Source organism: Symphalangus syndactylus, chromosome 22 (genome assembly GCF_028878055.3).
Source record: "Symphalangus syndactylus isolate Jambi chromosome 22, NHGRI_mSymSyn1-v2.1_pri, whole genome shotgun sequence".
Classification (NCBI taxonomy): domain Eukaryota; kingdom Metazoa; phylum Chordata; class Mammalia; order Primates; family Hylobatidae; genus Symphalangus; species Symphalangus syndactylus.
Genome location: NC_072444.2, coordinates 36,473,756 through 36,492,599, shown reverse-complemented (window position 1 = coordinate 36,492,599; position 18,844 = coordinate 36,473,756). Strand labels below are relative to the sequence as shown.

The 18,844-nt window shown below is 43.6% G+C and overlaps 1 protein-coding gene across 1 annotated transcript in view; it reads right to left on the bottom strand.

Annotated features, from left to right (window-relative positions):
* LOC129472648 (putative golgin subfamily A member 8G) overlaps positions 1-18,844 on the bottom strand; it is a 60,844-nt gene that overhangs the window by 38,593 nt on the left and 3,407 nt on the right. The window contains 3 exon segments of the mRNA XM_063631236.1: positions 8,608-8,765; positions 13,426-13,597; positions 13,958-13,998. The gene's annotated coding sequence lies outside the window, so the exon portion shown is untranslated.

The window sequence follows — 18,844 nt, the reverse complement described above, 5'->3', positions numbered from 1 at the left end:
TTGCAGGGCTACAAACAGTAGAGCTGGCCTTGGTCCCTCCCTGGAGGCGCTGCAATTGCTGGTGAGATGGCTGCCTCGAGGCAACTCTGCTCACAGAGGATCACAGGAAAAAGCTCTTCAGTTCGAGAGGTATTTACCTATTGATTAGGTTCCTCTGTGTGTCTGTACTATCGAGAGGAAGGTGATGTCATAACTCCGGTCCTTTTTCACTTTCTTAAATTTTTTTCCTCCCAAATGAAAAGTGGGTGAATGAATGAAAATCCACTGACCATCAATTGTATTTTACACTCTGAAACATTCCCTATTTTTGTGAGTGCAAATTAATTCAAATAGGATTTCCCTTCCTAATGGCACAATCAACTGCACTGTCTTCAAAAAGAGATGTGGACCGCTTGAAAATGAGACGCTTGTGTCACAAGGACATTGCACGTGGACACAGAGCAGCATGATGGTTTCCAAGCCACACGCATCATGCCAGGCAGACCCCACCGCTAAGGCTAGAAGGAACTCTAGTAAAGCACTGACTCCAAACAAGGAGGGGCTTTCGTCCAGCAACCCCGTCCCACCCTACAGCAGATGGGCTGGGGCCTGGATGCTCTATAACAGTAAGTAGTCTAGGATTCAGTTCTAACTGGCTTAGAAAACAATGGGTCAGGTGCTTCGGGTAATTTTTTATAATAGGCTCACATTTTTTATAATATTTGATCCAGATTTTGACAGTTATGCTTTATTTATTTATTTAGCCCACCCAGGAAATCAAGTAACCTACATAAATGAATATTCCAGGGAGCAAAGCTTTAAGGGTTCTCTCAGAACCATTATTTTGACCATTCTTACGCAAATCTTTTAAAGATATATACATTTCTTTATTTCTGAAGTGACTACAGTGATTATAATTTAGTCAGTGCTAAGGAGTCGGCTTCATCAAAAAGAACATCAGTGATTATTCTGTGTTGTGACACTGTGATAGCCTGAGGAGCTACTGAGATGTGAAGCTCTTTTCCCATAAACAAAATGGTCCCAGATTACAATGCCTTTAATTTTTCTGACAGCTTTTCATAATTCTTCTGTCTCCTCCTTCCAATATTGCCCATCACTTCATACTAATGTTAATTACTATGACTTCATTTCCTAAACTGCTGCCTTCATTTAATTTTATAAAGAATCCTAAATCAATGGGCCTGAGGGAACTGTCACACCTCTCCTATGGAGTAGTATCTGTGAGCTCTGTGTCATTTTTCTCAGAGCTCAAAGGCCCCTCTCTCTCACTTCTGGATTTCTAGCCACATTCCAAATGGCTGATGCTGCCAGGAACATTAAATTTTACTTTTCATTCACTGAATACATACTGGCTGGCAGAGGAGGATAGTGGCCTAGAAACTTCTTTGGTAACTATAGGAGGTCGACTGAGATTAAATCTTGCTACGGACAACTCACAAAATGTGTAATTGACAGTGGTCTGCAGCCAGAATATAAAGGTCTTAAGACCAAAAGCTTCTCTGTGGCGTCAGGGGGAGGCACTTGTCTTCTTTCATCTCCTAGCAAAGCTGACCTCTCTAAAGCTCCCTATAACAAAGAAATGAGCATCCAAATTCCCTTTTGTCGATTGTCTAAACCTTTTCAGATTTCTACAGTCTAGTAAGAGTCCAAAAAGGGCATGGAATACCTTTTCTCTTCCACTAAAGCAAGTAAGAAGGTGACACATCCATGGTTATTGTCTAGATCAAAGTCACAGCTGGTTTTTTTTTTTATTATTATACTTTAAGTTCTAGGGTACATAGGCACAATGTTACATACAGGTTACAAATGTATACATGTGCCATGTTGGTGTGCTGCACCCATTAACTTATCATTTACATTAGGTATATCTCCTAATGCTTTCCCTCCTCTCTTCCCCCACCCCACAACAGGCCCCAGTGTGTGATGTTCCCCTTCCTGTGTCCAAGTGTTCTCATTGTTCAATTCCCACCTATGAGTGAGAACATGCGGTGTTTGGTTTTTTCTTCTTGCGACAGTTTGCTGAGAATGATGGTTTCCAGCTTCATCCATGTCCCTACAAAGGACATGAACTCGTCATTTTTTTGGCTGCATAGTATTCCATGGTGTATATGTGCCACATTTTCTTAATCCAGTCTATCATTGATGGATATTTGGGTTGGTTCCAAGTCTTTGCTATTGTGAATAGTGCTGCAATAAACATACATGTGCATGTGTCTTTATAGCAGCATGATTTATAGTCCTTTGGGTATATACCCAGTAATGGGATGGCTGGGTCAAATGGTATTTTTAGTTCTAGATCCCTGAGGAATCGCCACACTGTCTTCCACAATGGTTGAACTAGTTTACAGTTCCACCAACAGTGTAAAAGTTTTCCTATTTCTCCACATCCTTTCCAGCACCTGTTGTTTCCTGACTTGTTAATGATCACTATTCTAACTGGTGTGAGATGGTATCTCACTGTGGTTTTGATTTGGATTTATCTGATGGCCAGTGATGATAAGCATTTTTTCATGTGTCTGCTGGCTGCATAAATGTCTTCTTTTGAGAAGTGTCTGTTCATATCCTTTGCCCACTTGTTTATGGGGTTGTTTTTTTCTTGTACATTTGTTTGAGTTCATTGTAGATTCTGGATATTAGCCCTTTGTCAGATGAGTAGGATGCAAAAATTTTCTCCCATTCTGTAGGTTGCCTGTTCACTCTGATGGTAGTTTCTTTTGCTGTGCAGAAGCTCTTTAGTTTAATTAGATCCCATTTGTCAATTTTGGCTTTTGTTGCCATTGCTTTTGGTGTTTTTGACATGAAGTCCTTGCCCATGCCTATGTCCTGAATGGTATTGCATAGGTTTTCTTCTATGGTTTTTATGGTTTTTGGTCTAACATTTAAGTCTTTAATCCATCTTGAATTAATGTTTGTATAAGGTGTAAGGAAGGGATCCAGTTTCAGCTTTCTACATATGGCTAGCCAGTTTCCCAGCACCATTTATTAAATGGGGAATCCTTTCCCCATTTCTTGTTTTTGTCAGGTTTGTCAAAGATCAGATGGTTGTAGATGTGTAGTATTATTTCTGAGGGCTCTGTTCTGTTCCATTGGTCTGTATCTCTGTTTTGGTACCAGTACCATGCTGTTTTGGTTACCGTAGCCTTGTAGTATAGTTTGAAGTCAGGTAGCGTGATGCCTCCAGCTTTGTTCTTTTGGCTTAGGATTGACTTGGCGATGCGGGCTCTTTTTTGGTTCCATATGAACTTTAGTTTTTTCCAATTCTGTGAAGAAAGTCATTGGTAGCTTGATGGGGATGGCACTGAATCTATAAATTACCTTGGGCAGTATGGCCATTTTCATGATATTGATTCTTCCTATCCATGAGCATGGAATGTTCTTCCATTTGTTTGTATCCTCTTTTATTTCGTTGAGCAGTAGTTTGTAGTTCTCCTTGAAGAGGTCCTTCACATCCCTAGTAACTTGGATTCCTAGGTATTTTATTCTCTTTGAAGCAATTGTGAATGGGAGTTCACTCATGATTTGGCTCTGTCTGTTATTTGTGTATAAGAATGCTTGTGATTGTTGCACATTGATTTTGTATCCTGAGACTTTGCTGAAGTTGCTTATCAGCTTAAGGAGATTTTGGGCTGAGATGATGGGGTTTTCTAAATATCCAATCATGTCATCTGCAAACAGGGACAATTTGACTTCCTCTTTTCCTAATTGAATGCCTTTTATTTCTTTCTCCTGCCTGATTGCCCTGGCCAGAACTTCCAACACTATGTTGAACAGGAGTGGTGAGAGAGGGCATCCCTGTCTTATGCCAGTTTTCAAAGGGAATACTTCCAGTTTTTGTCCATTCAGTATGACATTGGCTGTGGGTTTGCCATAGACAGCTCTTATTATTTTGAGATACGTCCCATCAATACCTAATTTATTGAGAGTTTTCAGCATGAAGTGTTGTTGAATTTTGTCAAAGGTCTTTTCTGCATCTATTGAGATAATCATGTGGTTTTTGTCTTTGGTTCTGTTTATATGCTAGATTACTTTTATTGATTTGCATATGTTGAACCAGCCTTGCATCCCAGGGATGAAGCCCACTTGATCATGGTGGATAAGCTTTTCGATGTGCAGAGTCACAGCTGTTTCTGAGTCTGGTCTTCCCTGGTTGAACCACAGACCCATGCAAAGGCAAGTTACAAAGGAAGGCTGGGCCCATACTCCCTGAGGCGTGAACTCCCTTAATCCTTTCTGTGACTCTAATCTGCAGTACTTCCTCAAGTGTCCTGACAAAGGAGATTCACAGCACATACTTTCCCTGGGTCTTGGCATGCCCTGAACATCTAGATCAGACCATGAGATTTTTGCCCAGCTTTGACTTCCCCACCTGGAAGAGCCAGGGCCCTTTCCACATAATGGTGTTACTTACAGTGACAGGCAGGTCTAGAGGATTAAGGTGCTTGTCCTGCCAGCAGAAAGCAAAAGCATAGAGAGAAGCAGATGGAATGAGCTTTCAACTTACATTCAAACAAGGACCAGCAAGGAAGATTAACAGAGCCAAGCCATCCACCAAAGACAAGGACAGAAAGAACCACAGATGCTTTTGGTCTTCCCTCTAGAATCTACCAAGAGCTGGGTACATACATGATACCACTTAGATTTCATCTTACTGAGCCCATGAGATTGTCAGAGAACTAAAACGTGTTACTTTTAACACCACTTGGGCTTTTCTCAGAGAAATCTAGAATGTTAGTGTTGGAAGGGCTGTCAGAGATCATTTAAACTGGACCTTTCATTTTACAAAAAGAGAAACTGAGACCCAAAGAGGTTACAAGAACTTACCCAGCCAGCAGCAGGGAGAGTACTTAGTCCCAGGCCCCCTGGCTCTTAGGTCAGGGCTTGTTCCACCACCCAGCTGATTCTTAGTTTCCTCATCTGTGGAACAGGGATCTTGTTTTTCTCAGACATCTTTGTGAGCCAAACAAGGCAGATGTTGTTGCTGCCATGTGACAGGTGAGGAAACTAAGGTTCACAGAGGCAAAGCTATTTGCATAATGTCACAGTTAATGAACAGGCGAAGGAAGATGTTTACAATCTGTATCAGAGAACCTTTAAACATAAAACTTAGTGTGAAGTCCCATTTATATTGGAGCCCTTGAACTCAGGGTACCCACAGCATCTCTTCTTCCTTATTCCTGATCCTCCAACCCAGGAGTTGGCAAACTATGGCCATATTAGGTTTGTTGCCTGTTTTTGTAAATAAGATTTTATTGGAAGACAGCCATACCCATTCATTTACCTACTGTCTGAGGCTACTTTTGGCTACAATGGCAAGGTTGAGTAGCTGTCACATAGGCCATATGGCCCATAAAGTCAAACATGTTTATTCTCTGGCCCTTTAGAGGAAAAAGTTTGAAGGGCCCTGATCTCATCTAAGATCCAGCTGGTTTCCCCTCATAGTTCTTCCTTAGCAAAGCCACCCTGCTGGGCTCTAGACCAGAGGGCTAGGAGGAAGGACTCTTGGGAAAATGCCTAGATTTGTGCTCTCTGAACAGCAAAGAGCGCATGGGGTGAGAATTCTTCTCTCAGAAAAGCCCAGATGAAAAATGTGAAAAGCCGCCACAGATCTGTCTCTAGTCCTCAGGAGCCTTCAGAAAAAGTGCATTAATCAGTGCAATGGCATAGGTCTGAATCTCCTGGTTGGAGCTACGTCAATGGAGAAAGACAGCATAGGGAGATTAGAAGACTGAACAGCAAGATGATGCTTAGAGATAGTTTAAAACAATCACTTACAGATTATAAGCAAATAATGATCTGGAGCTAAGTCTCAAAAGCATCCAAAGTGGACATGCTCATGCCCCAGCAATTTCACTAATAGAAACTTATCCTAAGACAGTAATCAGAGAGCTATGCAAGATTTACTGACAAGTCGTTTCACTAAAGTACTACTTTAAAAAGAATGGACAGTAATCCAAATGATCACATTAGCCAACTGTTTATACATATGAGAATCTTAAGTAGTTATTAAAAGTCATGTTTTAGGGTAAAGATTCTTAACCCGGGATTCAGGGATGGGCTTAGAGTATCTGTGAACCCCAAGAATGATACAAAAATTATTCTATGTAGTTTGCTGACTAAGTGATATTTTCTCCAAACTGGTGAGAGTACATACTTGTTACCAGATTTTCAAAGGTGTCTAGGTTGCAAAAAAGACTTAGAACTACCTTTTAGAAAAATCTTTGACATGGAGAAATGTTCAAGATATATTATTCAGTTAAAAAAGTCAAGGTACACATAGTATATATAATGAGATCCCAATTTTGTTTAAAATATGCATAAAAAATACGAAGGGATATTTAATGTTTAACAGTGGGTATGTCTGGAGGTGAGATAATGGGCAAATAATTTACTTTTTGGGGTTTTCTGTATTTTTAAAGTCTTGACTATAAACTTATTTTATTATGAACAAACAAAATAACTACAATCATTCTCTGGAATCTTACAATCTTGGTACTTGACATGTCCACCTGCCATGTCTTGGGTGCATTCTGTGGCTGTCTTTCCAGAGAGGCTGATGGGCTTCCTGGTTAGTCACAGGGTACCCAGGGAGTCTAACAGAGGGCTGTCCCTCAGCCCAAATAGGAAAGCATATAGGTTCTGGCAACATCTGTGGGCTGAAAGTATTCACGATTGGCCCCTATGAAATGCCATGTTCCCGTATCATCCCTAAGGAGGCAACTGGGGCCACTCTGAATTCAGAGACAAAAAAACAGAGGTAGACGTGAGGTTACAGGAAAATCAGAATTCTCTATCTGGAGTTTATAATATCCCTTTCATCTTCATCAACCTTGGTGGCTCACTGGATATGAAAGCTGAGGCTAGACCAGGCATGGTAGCTCACACCCGTAGTCCCAGCGACTATGGAGGCTGGAGTGGGAGGACTGCTTGAGCCCAACAGTTTGAGACCAGCCTGGACAACACAGCGAGACCCTATCTCTACAAAAATAAAAAAAAATTGGCCGGGTGCGGTGGCTCACACCTGTAATCCCAGCACTTTGGGAGGCTGAGGTGGGCAGATCAAGAGGTCAGGAGATCAAGACTATCCTGGCTAACATGGTGAAACCCCGTCTCTACTAAAAATACAAAAAATTAGCCAGGCATGGTGGCAGGCACCTGTAGCCCCAGCTACTCGGGAGGCTGAGGCAGGAAAATGGCATGAACCTGGGAGGCAGAGCTTGCAGTGAGCCGAGATTACGCCACTGCACTCCAGCCTGGGCAACTCTGTCTTAAATAAATAAATAAATAAATAAATAACAAAACAAAAAACTAGCCAGGTGTGGTGGAGTGTGCCTATGATTCCAGCTACTCAGGAGGCTGAGATGAGGAGGACTGCTTGAACCCGCAGTGAGTTATGATCATGCCACTGCACTCCAGCCTGGGTGACAGATTGTCTCAAAAAAGAAAGGCAAAGAAAGCTGAGGCTAGAAATTTCTTAAAAGTGACAAGGAGAAATCAGAGTTGCAAAGAAATAATTGTGCTTCCTTTTTACTTGGATTAGTGGGGAGAAACACGTTGGGAACATAGCTGAGTGAAGACAGGGTCACTATAAACTCCCAAATCTCCAAAGGGGAGCTATGACTTCCCCTTGAACTGGTGGGGGATTCTGGCAACATTCTGACAATGTCCAAAAAGACAGAAGTGAACAACAGTCAGAAGAGAATCATCAGTAGTGCCACTGCTGTTTTGCAAAGTCCAGCTTCCTTACATGGTGTAGGTTGGTTGGACAGGAAGTAAAAACAACGGAGATGGGAGAAACAACTCCAATGGGTTCATTTGTCATATGGTTTCATTATCTGGTAAAATGTTTTAGGATGTGATAAGAGTCTTAACAAACAAAAGGAAAAAGCCCCTGAATTTACTAAATACTTAACCTGTGCTGGCCACTATGCTAGACCTTTTAAAAATCTCCTTTGATCCTCACATGTGAGAAGTGAAGATGATTAACCTAGTCTAGAGATGAAGAAACTGAGGCCAGAAAAGACTAAGTTATATGCTGATAGCAGAGACCCAGTATGCAGAAGAGCCTGGATTTGAATTGATATTCCAAACTCACGCCCTGTGTGATACTTCTTACAATCACCCACAACGCATCATCAGTTCAGTAAGCATTCATTCAACAAGTACTAATTGAGCCTCTACTTAAATCAAAACAGAGGATATGACAATGATTGATCTCTGTTTCCAGGGGGCTGTATGTTCAAAATGGGCAACAGATAATAAAAATCCAGTATTTTATATAATTATCATAGGTACAAACAGACTACTGGGCCCATGTGGGAGAAAGCATCTAATTTTGCCTGGTACTAGGGCAGTATGGGAAGACTGGGAAAATCTTCATTTTAACCTAAGGGGCAGAGAGAGTTACAAAGGATTTTAGGCAGGAGCATGACATGATGAGGTCTGAATGATGGCAGAAATTCTGGCAGGAGTGTGGAAGGGGCGATGAATGAAGAAGCCAACCAGCAGCTTGGAATATAAGCAAAGCAGAGTAGGATTAGAAGACTTAAAATAAGAGGAGAGAAGAGGACAGACAAGTGAAGGGAGGGAGGTGTAGGGTCTTTTACTCACACCTGGAAGTGTGAGATGAGCTGTCCCACGGTGATGTCCTCAGCTATCTTCTGGTACAGACACTGGTATCTTCTGGTGTGGACTATGCTCTCCAGGATGGCCAGGGACCTCTGAAGGACTGACACATCCACCATGGGCTGTCTCACATACCCTGCAATCTAGACCCAGAGATGGCACATCAATTGAGAAGCTCAGGACCCAAGAAAGATAGAAGCTTAGCATCTGATGCTAGCCCTTGAAGCTCTCTCTGCTTCACATTTGGGCAGCTATTGCTAGGTGGACAGTGGTACCTGGTTTACAGCTACCCTGGCCAATGTGCCAGGGATTCCCTTGGCATGGATACCTTAATTTCAGATTACAGTATCCACTTAATCATGTTTCCTCAAAATCTAAAAGCTCAATTCTTTTTACCAAAATAAGAGTTCCAGCATAAGTGGGGTATAAAAAAGCAGAAGATTGCCAGGCATGGTGGCTCACACCTGTAATCCCAGCACTTTGGGAGGCCGAGGTGGGCGATCACGAGGTCAGGAGATCGAGACCATCCTGGCTAGCACTATGAAACCCCATCTCTACTAAAAATACAAAAAATTAGCTGGGTGTGGTGGCGGGTGCCTGTAGTCCCAGCTACTCGGGAGGCTGAGGCAGGAGAATGGTGTGAACCCGGGAAGCAGAGCTTGCAGTGAGCTGAGATCGCGCCACTGCACTCCAGCCTAGGTGACAGAGTGAGACTCCATCAAAAGAAAAAAAAACAGCAGAGGATTTTACTGATACTGGGATCTCATTTTATCTCCATGTATTCCTCCCCTGACACACATTCTCCCTAAACACACTTAGACTTTGAGAGGTAGAAAAGACCTTGAAGCCTTTTACTCTAATCCTTCTTCTCAATCCCCATTATAATATACCTGACACGTGGTCATTTCACTTGCGTCCAGTGTCAGTGAGTCCCAATGTCCTAAGTCAATGATAAGTGAAGTTCTAGGGCAGCAGACAGAATATTATTCAATGGTTTTAATTCAGTTTTCTGAATTGACACTGCTCCTTTGTATAAAAGAAAGGAAGGTAAAACCAGAAGTACCCTCTCCTACCCACTGAGCTTAGTCTCGCAATCCAAACAGACCACCTTGCAGATTTGTAAATAGAAGGCAGATTTGCAAATGAAATGCACTTTTTTTTTTTAATCCAAAGAGAAAGAGGAGCTCAGGAATTTGGTCAAAAGACTCAGGGATAGTTCTGGTTGACTGGCTGGCTTTATCCCCAGTCTCACTGACAACCTAAATCTACTTTGATCATATTTAGTTCTGACGGTCCAGTTCCATCTCAGTGCAAGCCCTGAGAGTATAACAAAATCCAAATCTTCCAGAAGCCACAAAAGACCAGAGCTTGAGGATGAAAAATCTGGCACCAGGGAATATAAAGCTGATCTCACCAAAATAGTGATATTGCCTGTATCTCCCCTTAAACCCTGTGAACTGGCAGCTGAGGGAGGAGAGAAAGAGAGAATGTTGGATGCTTCACCTGCTTAATAAAGGTGATTGAAACCATGTCCCAGGAGACAATGCCATGGTCTACGAGCTCTAGGAAGGCAGTCAGGGTGAATGCCAGCATCTCACTGTAGCTGAGACACACACAAAATAGACAAAGATGCAGACTGGGAAACACAGGTGTGAGGGCAGCCACAAAAATGAATTTTAGGCTGGGTATGGTGGCTCAAGCCTGTAATCCCAGCACTTTGGGAGGCTGAGGCAGGTGGATCATGAGGTCAGGAGATCGAGACCATCCTGGCTAACATGGTGAAACCCCGTCTCTACTAAAAATACAAAAAAATTAGCTGGGTGTGGTGGTGGGCACCTGTAGTCCCAGCTACTTGGGAGGCTGAGGCAGGAGAATGGTGTGAACCTGGGAGGCGGAGCTTGCAGTGAGCCAAGATTGCACCACTGCACTCCAGCTTGGGTGACAGAGCAAGACTCCATCTCAAAGAGAAAAAAAAAAAGAGGAATTATCTTTCTAGAGATGGAGATGCTAGCCTCCCACTCCAGAGAGATGTGCTTCTGGGAAACAACTGCACTTGCAACTGCACTGTGCAAGAGGTCTGTGAAATGTGTCGGCACTTCCATAAAAGTGAGTAACTCCCAGGCTGTCATATTAAATTACCAGAGCTTAGGAGGGAAGAATGAAGTCCTTAAGATGAGAAGAGTTCAGGAGAAGAGGGGGAGGCAGAAGAACATGATGGGAGGAATATGGGCCTAGAGTCAGACAGACCTGGGTCTGAGAGCAGGCTTGGCTACTTTATTAGCTGTGTGACAAGTGGCAAGTAATTTAACCTCTCTAAGCCACGGTTTCCTTGTCTACGTATCTCATGGGATGTTTGCAAAGATTAGATTATTTAATTACACAAAGTATTTAGCAAAATCCAGGCATTCAGTAAAGGTTGGCTGATATCACTTCATACCTCCCCTCCTCTCAGATGAACCAGTCTCTCTCTCTGCACCAAGAAAAGAGGTGCCATCATGCCCTTATTTTGCTAGCTGCGCTTCTATGAATGTAACCAAAGGTGCAATCATATCGGCTGTTTTCCTCATGGGCTTAGCAGTCAAGGTGATTCCTTTTACCTGGGCTTTGAGTCCTTCCTCTCCTGGTCCACTAAGTTCCTGTTCTATTGATTACCTGCTTTCCTGCACCTTCAACCTTCCTCTCTTCCATCTTAACACATTCTTAAGGGCACATAAAAAATTGCAACAAAAACAACAAACATGAAGCGTCAGAAAGGTGGGGAACTGGGCAGATGGGGACAGGAGTTGTGGGGAGACCTTTTGCTACATCTCTGTGAAAATTTTTTATTTGTGAAACACATGAATGCTTTATGGGCTTTTAAAAAGCGCATATTTTTGACTCCACATCCCCTTTGCATTACCACCTTCTCTGTTTTCTTTTAAAACCAAGCTTCTTGATACAGCAGTAGACTCAAAGTCCTTACTTTTTTACCTTTCTTTTACTTGACTCACTTCAGTCTGGCCACCTGGCCTCCCCACCATAACTTTTTTGTGAAGATCACCAGGGTCCTCTTCACCTCCCAAGTCATAAGACAGCTTCTCTGTTCTCAGTTTACTAAATTTCTCTGCTCATTAAAAATTGCAGACCGTATTTTCCTCAATCCTGACACTCTCCCTGCCCAAAGCTCCTCAGTCACTTCACATTCTTGGTGTTCTTTCTACTCTTCTGGTTGCTTCCTTGGTGACCTTTAGGGGCTGCTCTTGCAAAAACCAGGGTCATTCTCCATTCTCCCCTTTCCTTCCACATCCAGCATATCACCATACTCATAAAGGTTACCTCCTAGATACTCTTCATATCCTTTCATCTCCATTACTATTTGCCTTCACTCGGCTGTTAATATTCCTCATTTGCCTCTTAAAAGGTTCCTACTACCATCAACCTTCTTCTTAAGGCCCATCTTCCACACGGTCACTAAAGTGATCTTTCTAAAACTTAAAATCTAAACATAACATATGTTCCTGCTTAAAATCCTTCAATATCCCTAGTTTCCTTCTGGACAGAGTTCGAACCTATGAGCAGGCCATCAAGAAACATTGAATATCTGGCTTCTCAATGATTGCTACAAGCCTCCAGCCACCCAGCACTTCTGCTTTTCCCAAACACAGCAAACCTTTGTGCCTTGGCATATGCTGATTTCTCTGACTGGAATACTTTTCCTTTTCTTATTTCTCCAGCTAATTCTTGCTCATCCTTTACTTTCTGAGCTAAGTGACCCCTTCTCTGGCAAGGCTTTCTGGAAATCTCCAGGCTGAGTTAGGTGGTCCCCTTTGTGAGTTCCCACCAGCTCTCTAAGCAACTCTCTCTCAAGATCCTTGAGACAGGCCTTCGATTGCATGTGTTTACTCCCCACTAGGTGGTGAGAACCAAGACACTCTTATCTTCCTGTATTATTTCCTCATACAAAAGGACTACTTTTTAATCTCCAGAGTCCTTGTTTCTAGAACAGAGCCTGGCCCATGGTAGGTGCTCATATTTGTTTGTGACATGAATAAACTCCTAAGGAAGGAAGAATACCTACCGGGGAGATAGCCAGTTGTAAGATTGTCCCGTTCTTTTTTTTTTTTTTTTTCTGAGATGGAGTCTCGCTTTGTCGCCCAGGCTGGAGTGCAGTGGGGTGATCTCGGCTTACTGCAAGCTCCACCTCCCGGGTTCATGCCATTCTCCTGCCTCAGCCTTCCACGTAGCTGGGACTACAGGCACCCGCCACCACGCCCAGCTAATTTTTTTTTTTATTTTTAGTAGAGATAGGGTTTCACCGTGTTAGCCAGGATGGTCTTGATCTCCTGACCTCATGATCCACCCGCCTTAGCCTCCCAGAGTGCGGGATTACAGGCATGAGCCACCACGCCTGGCCCGATTGTCCCATTCTTAACGTCACTGCGAGTCTGGGTAATGAAAAGCAAAGAAACAAAAAAGGTAACTAAGATAAAATGTTAAAGTGGTACAAGCAAGTTGAATCAACAATAATGTTTTGTCTTTTTTACAGTAGATGTAACTGAGGCTCTTCAGTTGGGCCCTCTTCTCCTGCTTATTCCTTGGCAAAGAGCTTCCAAGTTCCTCTTCTAGCACCCTGGGCCCTCAGGAACTAAAAGCCACCTTTTTCCAGCCACTAGGGAGGAACAAGGGCTGGTGCTTCCCAGTCTGCGACTCTTTACCCAACACATGGAAGCTACCTGGATGCTGAGTGAAGATAAATAGTGCCATCTCCTTGGGTCGTTTACTTCCAAGCAAGGCCCATATTGATTTGCCTCTCCCTGTACTAACCTGTTTGGTGATGTACAGCTGAGGACCATCTGCATGACGGAGGGTGTAATACTCTGGGTTTGGCAATGACCACTTATGCAAGAGAAAAACAGTATATCCCACTTGGCCACTGTCTTGTCCAGAAGCTTCTCATAAGTCCTTTTCAATAGAGTTGCTCAAGGGATTGGGTGGCCTATTTGGAATACAGTGGGAAAAAACAAAGCTTTAGGTTGTCATGTTGAAAAAAATCACAGCCTCAGCCTTTTGTAAAGACAAGCACCACAAAAGGAGGTGTGCAGAACCAAGGAGGGGTCTCAGATCCTACCATGACCTCAAGCAGGGCAATGCTAGACTTCGAGGAAAAAATTAAGAAGTATAAACGTCTTAGGGGTGTTATTGTCAACTCTACTTCCTTCCCAAGACAATGATTCCCAAGAGCCCCTTTCTAGGGACCTGCCTAACTGGAGATCCTTCCCAGAACTCCCCTCAAGGTGCAGCAGTGCTCCTTCAGTCAGAGCGGCCACTGTCAAAAACGAGGTCCATTTCAACCTACCTATCACAAACTTCCTTGATAATGGATGCCAGGGGCCATTTCTGAAAGAGAGAGAAAAAGCCTTCAATAGCAGCAACATCCTACTCAAGCCAAGGTTCAGACAAGAGAGCCTGCCAAGCAGGGTCAAGCCGGGGCATGAGAATGTACTTCTTTCCTAACAGCTTTTGTTAAAGAGGAAGCCTCTCCCAAGCCATGGTGACTGACCTTCCCTAGGGTGGGCCAGGCCCAAAGCTTAGCCTTCCTCTTGATGGTTCTTACTCTTGATGCCAGTAGTCCCCATCTCTCAGGATATCCTCTGCCATGCACTCCCTAGGTGCCTTTCCTCACTTCAGGAGTGTACCTGGTCGATTTCAAGGAGCTGGGCATTAGCATCTAGACACTCAATGGCCACTTTGACAATGTCTGACGGTGGTGGCATTTTTCCCAACCAATGGGCTCTAATTCTGTGAGACAAGAACACAGACAAGTCTGCCTGGGGAGAAAGAATCTGAAAGATAGAAAAAGTCAGAGTACATCTTCATTTTTCACTCTTGTTACATGTTTTGAAGTGTCTGCAGACAGACACTGCATAAAGTAACACATAAAACTACTTGGTTTGAATTTTTCTAGATCATACTACAACCTCTCCTTGGGGTTTTGTTTTTTGAGATTAAATCAGCAAGAAGAAATGGAACAAACTGTCTATCATCCATAGATCAGCCAGCAGCAACATGTGCCAATGTGGTACTTCAGTTTAAGAGTCAAGAGGACTCAGTGGTAGAAGAATGTATTTACTGCAAATTCCAGTCTTGAGACCTTGGGAGGAGAGTGTGGGGGAAAGAGAGAGATCAGACTGTTACTGTGTCTATGTAGAAAGAAGTAGACATAAGAAACTCCATTTTGTTCTGTACTAAGAAAAACTCTTCTGCCTTGAGATGCTGTTTATCTGTAACCCTAGCCCCAACACTGTGCCCACAGAAATATGTGCTGTGTTGACTCAAGGTTTAATGGATTTAGGGCTGTGCAGGATGTGCTTTGTTGAAAATGTGTTTGAAGGCAGTATGCTTGGTAAAAGTCATCGCCATTCTCTAATCTCGAGTACCCAGGGACACAATGCACTGTGGAAGGATGCAGTGACCTCTGCCCAAGAAAGCCTGGGTATTGTCCAAGGTTTCTCCCCACTGAGACAGCCTGAGATATGGCCTCATGGGAAGAGAAAGACCTGACCATCCCCCAGCCCGACACCCGTAAATGGTCTATGCTGAGAAGGACTAGTGAAAGAGGAAGGCCTCTTTGCAGTTGAGATAAGAGGAAGGCATCTGTCTCCTGCTCGTCCCTGGGAATGGAATGTCTCGGTGTAAAACCCGATCATACATTCTATTTACTAAGATAGGAAAAAACCACCTTGTGGCTGGAGGTGAGACACGCTGGTGGCAATACTGCTCTTTACTACACTGAGATGTTTGTGTAGAGTCAAACATAAATCTGGCCTACGTACACATCGAGGCACAGCACCTTTCCTTAAACTTATTTATGACACAGAGACCTTTGCTCACATGTTTTCCTGCTGACCCTCTCCCCACTATTACCCTATAGTCCTGCCACATCCCCCTCTCCAAGATGGTAGAGATAGTGATCAATAAATACTAAGGGAACTCAGAGACCAGTGCCGGTGCAGGTCCTCCGTATGCTGAGTGCCAGTCCCCTGGGCTACTGTTCTTTCTCTATACTTTGTCTCTGTGTCTTTTTTCTTTTCTCAGTCTCTCGTCCCACCTGACGAGAAATACCCACAGGTGTGGAAGGGCTGGCCCCCTTCAGAAGAGAAGCATATGCTCTGAAACAGATAAGAATAGCCAGCCTTTTCTTGGTTGAGTGGTTAGCTGGAGGAGCCAGGCTACTTCTGTTCTGCAGTCATCCTAGGAAGATCCCAGCGTCAGCGTGGCGCAGCTACATGCTCTCTTGCTTCCCCCGTACTCACTGATGCCACTCCTTTCCCCTCAAAGGACACAATGCAAAGCCACCTCTGTGTGGGACGACATCAGAAAATGGGGAAGAGAACTGGGACAGGAAATGCTATTTTCATCCCTATTGCCAAGGGCAACAGCGGCTGACAACTCAAGTGGAGGGAGGTAAGGATATCTTCACACAAGGGCACCTCTTATAAGGACAAGGCTTTGCAAGTACCTCTGACCACCCTCCCCCACTTCTTCCAAAATAAAGGAAAATAAATTATCTTGAGCAAGTCTGGAAGATGGGCCCATATGATTGGTATCCTAGGCAACTCTGATAGCTTACTGGTATTCCAAGCAGTAACTAAAGCATTCTCTCTCCAAGGTCTGACGAAGGGAAGTCACTTGGCTGATGGATTATTTCGATGTATACTTACACTCCTTGCCTACAGGTTCAGGAGAGGGGTCTCTTTTTTTTTTTTTTTGAGACGGAGTCTCGCTCTGTCGCCCAGGTTGGAGTGCAGTGGCGGCGATCTCGGCTCACTGCAAGCTCCACCTCCTGGGTTCACGCCATTCTTCTGCCTCAGCCTCCCAAGTAGCTGGGACTACAGGCGCCCACCACCAGGCCCGGCTAATTTCTTTGTATTTTTAGTAGAGACTGGGTTTCACCCTGTTAGCCAGGATGGTCTTGATCTCCTGACCTCGTGATCTGCCCGTCTCGGCCTCCCAAAGTGCTGGGATTACAGGCGTGAGCCACCGCGCCTGGCCAGGAGAGGGCTCTCTCTTAATGAAAAAGACCTTTCTGCATCCTCCAGGTTTAGCCATTCACCCACAATTCATGCCTCGCTAATGGGGACCACCTGCCTCTCCTGGCATACAAAGCATAGCTGTTGTGAGGCTATTATGCATGTATGCTATCAATTTTTCAGCCTAAACACAGATGCCAGTTCTCACAGCCTGATAAGTATAAACCTCTTTGATGAAAAGGAGTAAAAGTCCTGTCCCCCACAAGCCCCCCGGCCTCAGAAAGAGGGATGCTTTCATGACCATTTCCTAGTCAGGATGGGATGCTTCAGAAGTCTACTGTCATAAAAAGCCAGCATTTCCAGACCATGACAATGTAAAGGAACTAGTTTTCAAAGTGCTTTCACTTATTTTATTGTGTCCTCCCAGCAGCACCATGAATTAGGCAGAAGAGGATTATCACCTGCAATTGAAGATGGCACAACTAAAGCTCAGTGTTTTGTTAAGTGCCCAAGGTCACCCAGCAAGTAAGTCATAATAGGGGGACAGAACTTGGACTGGCTTCAGCCAGTGCTTTCCCCTTTTCCTCTGAGACAGCCTCAACTTCTGTCCACTGCAATTAAACACAGCCTAAAGGGATTGAAGTGGGTTGGCCTTATGGCCCCCAAAGCTTCCATAACTTCTGTGGCTTGTGGAAGAATTTTTCACAGTAATTTTTACATGCCTAGACACACAACAAACCTCAGAAAAGAAACTGGCCCTATCAGCATAATTTCTGGGGAGAATACTCTGCTCCAGTTACAGCAAGGCAGGGAGTTCTCATTCCAGGGGTGGCGCCATCAATCTCTGGATGCCTAGAGATGCATCCTTATCCTTATCAGCAAAGTTGCTGCAATTAGTAGACCAGGACTGCATGGTTGTGAGGTCAATTTTAAAAACTGAGATATAATTTACATACAATAAAATGCAGAGGGCTTAAGTGTACATATGTTTGTATGTATATACATAATAGAAATATACACATGCATCTCCCTGTAACCACCACTCAAAATGAGACACTGAACATTTTCATCACCCTAGAAAATTACTTCATACTTCCTCTTCCCGTCAATCCTTTCAGTCCTTTAAAGGGGAATTTCTGACTTCTTGTCATCATCCATGAGTTTTGTCTGTTTTTGTACTCCATATAAATGGAGCTATACAATATGACTTTTTAGATCATTTGTTTTTCAGTTTGGCTTCTTATTTTTATTTTAAGCAGGCACAGAAGGCACAACAGAAAGAGCACTGGGCTGGGATAATTGTCCGTGGTGAAAAAAGTGACTGGATTTACAGCCAAAGGCCTCAAGACCCAATCCTAGGTCTTTCATGATGTATACATGCCCCTTTAACCAAATCTCAGTTTTCTTCTATTGAGGGATGGATAACTGTCCCTGCTGAAAAAAGTGACTGAATTTAGAGCCAAAGGCCTCCGGACCCAATCCTAGGTCTTTCACGATGTATATATGCCCCTTTAACCAAATCTCGGTTTTCTTCTATTGAAAGATGTGAGTGTAGGCCGGGTGCGGTGGCTCACGCCTGTAATCCCAGCACTTTGGGAGGCCGAGGCGGGCAGATCATGAGGTCAGATCGAGATCATCCTGGTTAACACGGTGAAACCCTGTCTCTACTAAAAATACAAAAAATTAGCTGGACACAGTGGCAGGCGCCTGTAGTCCCAGCTACTCGGGAGGCTGAGGCAGGAGAATGGCATGAACCCGGGAGGCAGAACTTGCAGTGAGCCGAGATAGAGATCGCGCCACTGCAGTCCGGCCTGGGCGAAAGAGCAAGACTCCGTCTCAAAAAAAAAAAAAAAAAAAAAAAAGATGTGAGTGTAGAACTAACGCATGTCTCAGGTGCCTTCTAAGTCTAAAAGTCCATGATTCTTCAGTGGAATTTTAAAAATCCAAGTGAGGATGCCCATTTTAAAGTCCTCACCAAATGAAGTTACACCCTTCCTTAATTTCGATGGTGCTGCTAAGAAACAAACCACATTATTTTTAACTCCTTTCTGAAAACCATCTTTGGAGATAAATAAGCTAAAGCTCATTATGTTATACCTATTATTTTCTCTTGACCCCATATGACATATCCTAGGTTGATGTTCTCTTTATTAAAGTTAGCACTAATGATTCTCAGCTGTTCAAAAGTTCATATACATTTTAAAGCATGGAGA